Below are 6,723 nucleotides of genomic sequence, written 5' to 3'. Positions count from 1 at the left end.
ATTGTGATGTGAAAGTTTATCATTTTTCTTTGAGGTTACCCTGTAATTTTAATTTTCTCCCTGAGATTAGAGCAGTCCATTCTATCTTGCAACTCTCTTGACTTCCTCACCATTTAGAAGTTCTGTAACTACATAGTATTTTTCCCTCTTTTTGTTTTGTAGTTGTCCTCACTTGCCAAATGATGTCTCTGATTCCCTGTTTACAATCTTGTAAGCTCGTTTTATTTTGGATATGTCCATAGCTGTGGTTTCTGGGTTATGCCATCTTGTTTATTAATGTTCAGTTGTTATTTGTTATTTCTGGCTCTCTGTTCAAAGGACTCCCTTTTGTATCTCTTGTAATGTTGGTCTGGTTTTAACAAATTCCTTTAGTTTCTGATTATCTGGAAATCTCCTAATTTCACCATCATATTGGAGGGACAATTTTGCTGGGTATGTAATTCTTGGTTGAAAATTTTTCTTTTTCAGTGTTTTATATATACCATCCCATTGCCTTCTCACTTACATGGTTTCTGCTGAGAAATCAGAGCTTATTCTTACTGGTTGTCCTTTGTAAGTAACTTTTTGTTTTTCCCATGCTTCTTTCAGCGTTCTTTCTTTGTCTTTGGTTTTGATGAGTTTGATGATGCTATGTCTTGGTGATTTTCTTTTGGGGTCTATCCTGTTTGGGGTTCATTGGAATTCCTGCATGGATATATTCTCATCTTTCATCATATCAGGGAAGTTCTCCTTCAACAAATCTTGGACAATTTTCTCTGTGGTTTTATTTTTCTCTTCCTGTTCTGGAATGCCACTGACACATACATTTCCTTTTGATGATATCCCACATGACCCTTAGGCTTTCTTCATTTTGTTTTGATCTTTTCTCTGTTTGATCCCTTTCCAAAGAAGTATTCAGGTATTTGTCTTCAATCTCATTAATTCTGTCTTCCATTGATTCAATCTACTCATTTGCACTTTCATTGTGTTATCTATTTCTGAAAATTTAGTATTAATCTTCTGGATTTCTATCTGTAAGTTTTGAATGATTTCTAATTTTTCATTTATTTTGTCATTTTTTTCTTGTATAATCTTTTGAAATTGTTCTAGGGTTTTGTATGTGTTTTCCTCGATCTGTCTCTCAATTTGTGGAAGGTACCTAAATAAAACTCTTTTGAATTTCTTATCAGGGAATTCCAATGCTTCTTCTTTCTCAGGGATGTGTTCTGGTTCTGTGTACTGCTCCCTTGTTTCTTCCACTTTATCTTGCTTCTTTGTGTGTACTGTGATGGTCTGTTGTCTCTGAGTCATTTTGACATTGTTGTATTTAGATCTCCGTAACTGTTTTTGAAGACCAGTTAAGGGTGAGTCAGGTTCTTCTTGGTGGTTGTTATCCTTTGCCAGTTGGTGGAGAAGGAAGTAGTGGCACTAACTCAGTAAGTGAAGTTGCAGGGTATGTGGGTGTAATTGTGTCATATATGCACTGTTGCTGTCTCTCACTCAGTTAGACAAAATTACAATTGAATAACCTTCAAAAAAGTAAAAGCAGGTGGACAAAACACACCATGTAATCACATAGGAACAATAATCATAAAAGAATTAAAAAAAAAAAAAAAAAACCTCTGTAATATCTGGGAAGATGGCAATAATTGAAAAAAAGTAGAGTAGGAGAATAATGAAGAAAAAAATGGGAAAAATGTAAAAAGGAAAATAAGGAACAGGGTTAACCATGAGAAAGAAAAAAAAAAATGGAACAAGGAACAGGGAAGAGAGAAAAAGCAGAAAACTAGAACCTGGGAAGAGAAGAATAAAGAAATAATAATAATAATAATTTTAAAACAGACATAAACAAACAAACTAAAAAAGAAAAGGAAAAGAAAACAATCTGGGCGTGGCTCACAGGGCACCCACGCTCCATCCAAACACACACTGGGACGGAATTCTAGCCAGCCCAGAAAGTGGGTGGGAATGAGGGATGGCTGCACCTCTGTTCACCAACAGGGTGTGGAGTACAAGAGTAACAAGGGGAATATCACAACTTTCCAGTCATAGGTGTATGGAATGTCCTTGCGGTTCTTGGCCAGTGGAACCTATTCTTAAGTCCCTGAAATCTGGGAGCACACTATTGCTTTAAAAATCCAAAAATGGTCAAACCACTTGTAAACATTCAAACTGGCTGCACCTTCTGGACAGGCAAAAGTTCACAGCTCAGCCTGCCTTCCTCTTCGCTGCTTCCTCTTTTATTCACTAGCCACCAGTGCAGTCTTCTGTGAAGTCACTGGCTAGCAGGGCTGATTTGGGGCTTAATTCTTAGTTCCTAATACCACACGACAATGTCCAAGCTGTGTGTTCCATCAGAATTACTGCCAGACCACAGCTCTGTATATCTCCATTTTTGGTGATTTCATGGAAATTCTTCTTCTAGTTGGAATTTAGTCCACTTCTATATCTTTCCCTTCAAAGCTCAGGGTTCCAGGATTATCTTTTGTATCTGTGTTATTGGTTCCCCTTTTCTTTGTTGAAGAGGGTCTGTGCAGTCTTCTGCCTATTCCACCATCTTACCAGAACTCTATCCATAATAATTATTGAGAAACAAAAGTATCATATTCTTTCTGATGGGAGTGTGTTTCTTACTTCAAAATACATCTTGAGAGAATTAATGGAATGATGATTTTCTTCTATTTATAAGTTGGACTCAAGGTGATTAACATTCAATAATCTGAATACCATTTGAGGGTTATTGTTCTTATTAGGTTCCATGGAGTCCTTTTGGTCGTAGGGACCCCATCAGACAGAGTAAAACTGCCCCATAGAGTATTTTAGGCTGTAATCTTTATAGAAGCAGATTACCAGGTCTTTTTCTTGTGGAGTCACTGAGTGGGTTTGAACTGCTAATCTTTTGGTTAGTAGTCACACACTTAAGCACAACATGACAGGGCACCTTAATTAAAGTATAAAAGGAAAACCAAACCAAACTCACTGCCATCAAGTCAATTCCAACTCATAGTAACCCCCTTTTGGTTCCTGAGGTGGGAAATCTTTACAGAATTAGATTTTCCAGTCTTCCATCCGCAGAGTGGCTGGTAGGTTTGAACTGCCAACCTTCTGATTAGCAGTCAAATGACTTAGGCACTATGCTACCCCATTTCTAATGGCATTATCTTGCAAGAAAACAAAGATCCTCCTTTGGAATGGGAAAGGGAATCACTGAACCACTGAGAAAGCAAACTCATCCCTCAAGAACACCTGTTTATAGAATTTAATGCAAAACCGTATCCCTTTGTTTATTGCTTCCCATTCATTTTATTCAGGAAGTATTTATGGAGTACCTTTTAGGTGTCAGTCACTATACCATGCTGTCATTTGCCCAGGACACAACTATGTGATTCTCCCCTGTAATATGGCAGGAGTGGTTGAATCTTCCCTTTCAATCTCTTTACCTTTCCATTCACCCCTCAACACACTATTGCCAGATATTTAAGAATGTAATTTTAGTCATACTATTCCATAGTTCAAAAAGTTTCATTGGCTCTCATCAACTAAAGAGAAAAAAAATGTAAAGCTTATTCATATATTTTAGAATCTCTAATATTCTGTCTCAGATATAACTTAGGACTTCCTTCTTTGCATATTTGCCACTTCTCTTCATGTGTAACTTGAGAGTCCATTTAGTCTATTACCTACTACTTCCCCACTTCCTTGCTTTGCTTTCATGTTTTCTTCTTCCAGTAATGCTTATATCTCCATGTCTCCAAATTCTTGCAATTCTTTAAGAAAACTAGGTTAGTGATATCCAGTGGAGCCCAGGCTCCTTTGTGGCTCTCATCTGATTCTACTTAATGAGGTGGCTCTACTGATTATTTTTTTTTAACTTCATTGAAGTATAATATGTATACAGAAAACTGCACACATCATCTATGCCCAGTTTATGAATTTTCATAAACTGAGCACATATTTCAAAGAAACAGAATATTACTATCACTCCTGAGGACCCCTTTGCATTCCTTCTCAGTCACTACACCCTCTATGATACCATTTTCTTTACTTTTAACAGCAAAAAGTTTGCTGGTACTTTCCATACGTGGAATCATACTGCTTTTCATCTTGCTTTTTCCACTCAACACAATGTTAAAAGATTCATTCACAATGTTGGATTCATTTCCATGTTTATACTGTATTCTATTGTGCAAGTCTGTGTAAGTTATTCATTCTATTGTTGGTGGACAATTGTGTAATTTATAGTTTTGGGCTATTATGAACATCACTCCTATGCATATTTTAATTCATGCCATTTGGCAAACATATGTATGCATTTCTTTTGCATGTATAATTGTTTTTAAGCTGCCTTGTTTCTCATACCCAACTGAAACATCTCTAGGACAAGATTTCTATATGCTTTTTTACTCACATCTTGCTTAGAGTGGTCATGCAATACATATTGATGACCATAAATGAATAGACCTAGCACAAGCAGAAGATTGATTTTAATCTACTCAGAGGTTCCTTGGATGAAAGGTCTAGCAATCTGCTTTGGAAAGATTATAGCCATGATAACCTTTAAAAAACCACTTACCATTTACCCTATGGAGGGCAGTTCAACTCTGATACACTTGGAGTTACCACAGAATTGACTCAATGGCAACTGGGGTGGTATAAGTTGAATACGTTAGGTGATTAAAAAAAAAAAAACCTTGCAAAACACTAACCATATTTCAAATGAGAAAGCAGGCATCAAACCATTTTCCTAACTTTATATATTATTATTATCATTTTAAACAACCCAGGCCATTGGTGCCCCAACAAAATAAAAATATTGCAGTGGTTTCACTGGTTCCTCACAGTGACCTTGAGAAAGGTTGATCATCTTGTCTGAATTTTGCAGTGTTCAAATCTAAGCAACAGAGTTAAGATGATAAAAACAGCAAAGAAAACCTGCATATTTACTAATAAATATATTAGAAGAGTCACAATTAAGATAATATAGAGTATCCTAAATACTAAAGTCCATGTAATTTTCTGAAATGAGCAAATCTCCCAGTCAACGGAGCTGATTCTGGTTCCCCTAAGACTAATAAAGTCAGTGTATGGTGCTCACTGAAACTGAGATTTGTGTATCCCCACATAGTTCAGAGACCCGAGAGAGATACTGTAAATTTTTCCCCTTGCAAAGGAAAACTGGCAATGAATTTCACTAGTTTTAACACCAGATTCACACATGCTCTGAAAATGTTCAAGGGCAGCCATGGCTTATTTATAGGAAGGTACTCTTTACACCAGACCTAAAAGTCCTAAGTCTGAAATTTATACTTGGATTTCTGACCATTCATTATCACTGCTGTAGTTAAATGTGATGTAAGGAGCCAAGATAAATCCATTATGTGGTACACTCCTGATCTCTTTAGTATTTTCTGTGAACCAGCACATAAGTCCACAAACATGTTCAAACTGCCTTCTCAGATGCTTCAGTTGATTTTAATCAGCTCTGGCTATTCCTCCTCCTAACTCTCCTTTGTTGCATTCCTTCCAAAAATGACTTGATGAACTTAATTTCCCCTTGTCCACCATTTCTGCTGGGGGCTAATCTCTTTACATTCAGGATTTTCAAAAACTGTACCATTACTCTGATTAGTGCACGGCTGCTAACCAAAAGGTCAAATCCACCAACTGCTCCATGGGAGAAAAATGTGGCAGTCTGTTACTGTAAAGATTTATAGCCTACTCTTTCCTACAGGGTTGCCATGAGTCAGAATTGACTAGATAGCAACAGGTTTGGGCACAAAAGAGTCAACATGTTTAATTTAATAAGCAAAGTGTATTGATAATGTATTTTTTGATAATGTTGTAAAGCCGATACTTAAGATATACCAGAAAGACACTACCGAAGAGGTATATATAACTAAGTATAAAACCTGAAAATAAATTCAAAATGTTTTAAATCATCTCTAGATCCATGAGAACTTTAAATTTTCATTTGTATATGTGTGTGTTTGTACTAGAAAAAAATTATCAGTTGCATTTTTATTTTATTTACCAGCAATCTTTTCTATTTGTTTTTTTTAATTTAAGAAATTCTACTTTCTTTGTGTTGGTTTTAATCCTCAGACAATAAATCTGATTCCGTTCTGTTAGAAAGTCAGAATTGAAAAACATGTCATTTATAGATAGATACCTTGAATACTCAGCTCTATAAGGTTCTACATATTTGATCAGTATAAGAAATAAAAATTTAAATATCATGGGGAAACATCAAAGGAAAAAAAAATAAGAAAAGAGAAAAGGAGGCCCATTTTCAATTATGGATTAAGAAAAAAATAATGAATCATCTAAAACTTAGCTTACTAATTCATAACCTACAATAATTAAGGAAAGCTTCTTGTTCTCAGTGAAGCAACTGGGAATTAAGAAAGTACATAGATCAAAATAGTCCAATTTACTTGCTTGTTTGTGGGCTGAAGTACATCTAAAAGTTTTGTGAGAAACCGCTCATACTCATAGATATTTTCTCTTAGCTCAACTTACTATGTATGTATGTGTGTGTAGATGTGAGATCATGTCTGTGCATGTGTGTGTACATGTGTGTTTGTGTGTGCACATGTGTTTGTATGTGTATGTGTGTGTGTGTTTGAGATGAGAAGAGTTTTGTTTCAGCTACATTCATTCATGAAGTAACTTTTTTTTTTTTTTTATTAGGATTTGGGTGAAGATTTACAGAGTAAATTCACTTTTCATACAGCAGTTCACATA

The sequence above is a fragment of the Orycteropus afer genome, unplaced genomic scaffold (genome assembly GCF_000298275.1).
Source record: "Orycteropus afer afer isolate SDZICR_OR568_19922 unplaced genomic scaffold, OryAfe1.0 scaffold00771, whole genome shotgun sequence".
NCBI lineage: Eukaryota > Metazoa > Chordata > Mammalia > Tubulidentata > Orycteropodidae > Orycteropus > Orycteropus afer.
This window is presented reverse-complemented; position numbering follows the sequence as displayed.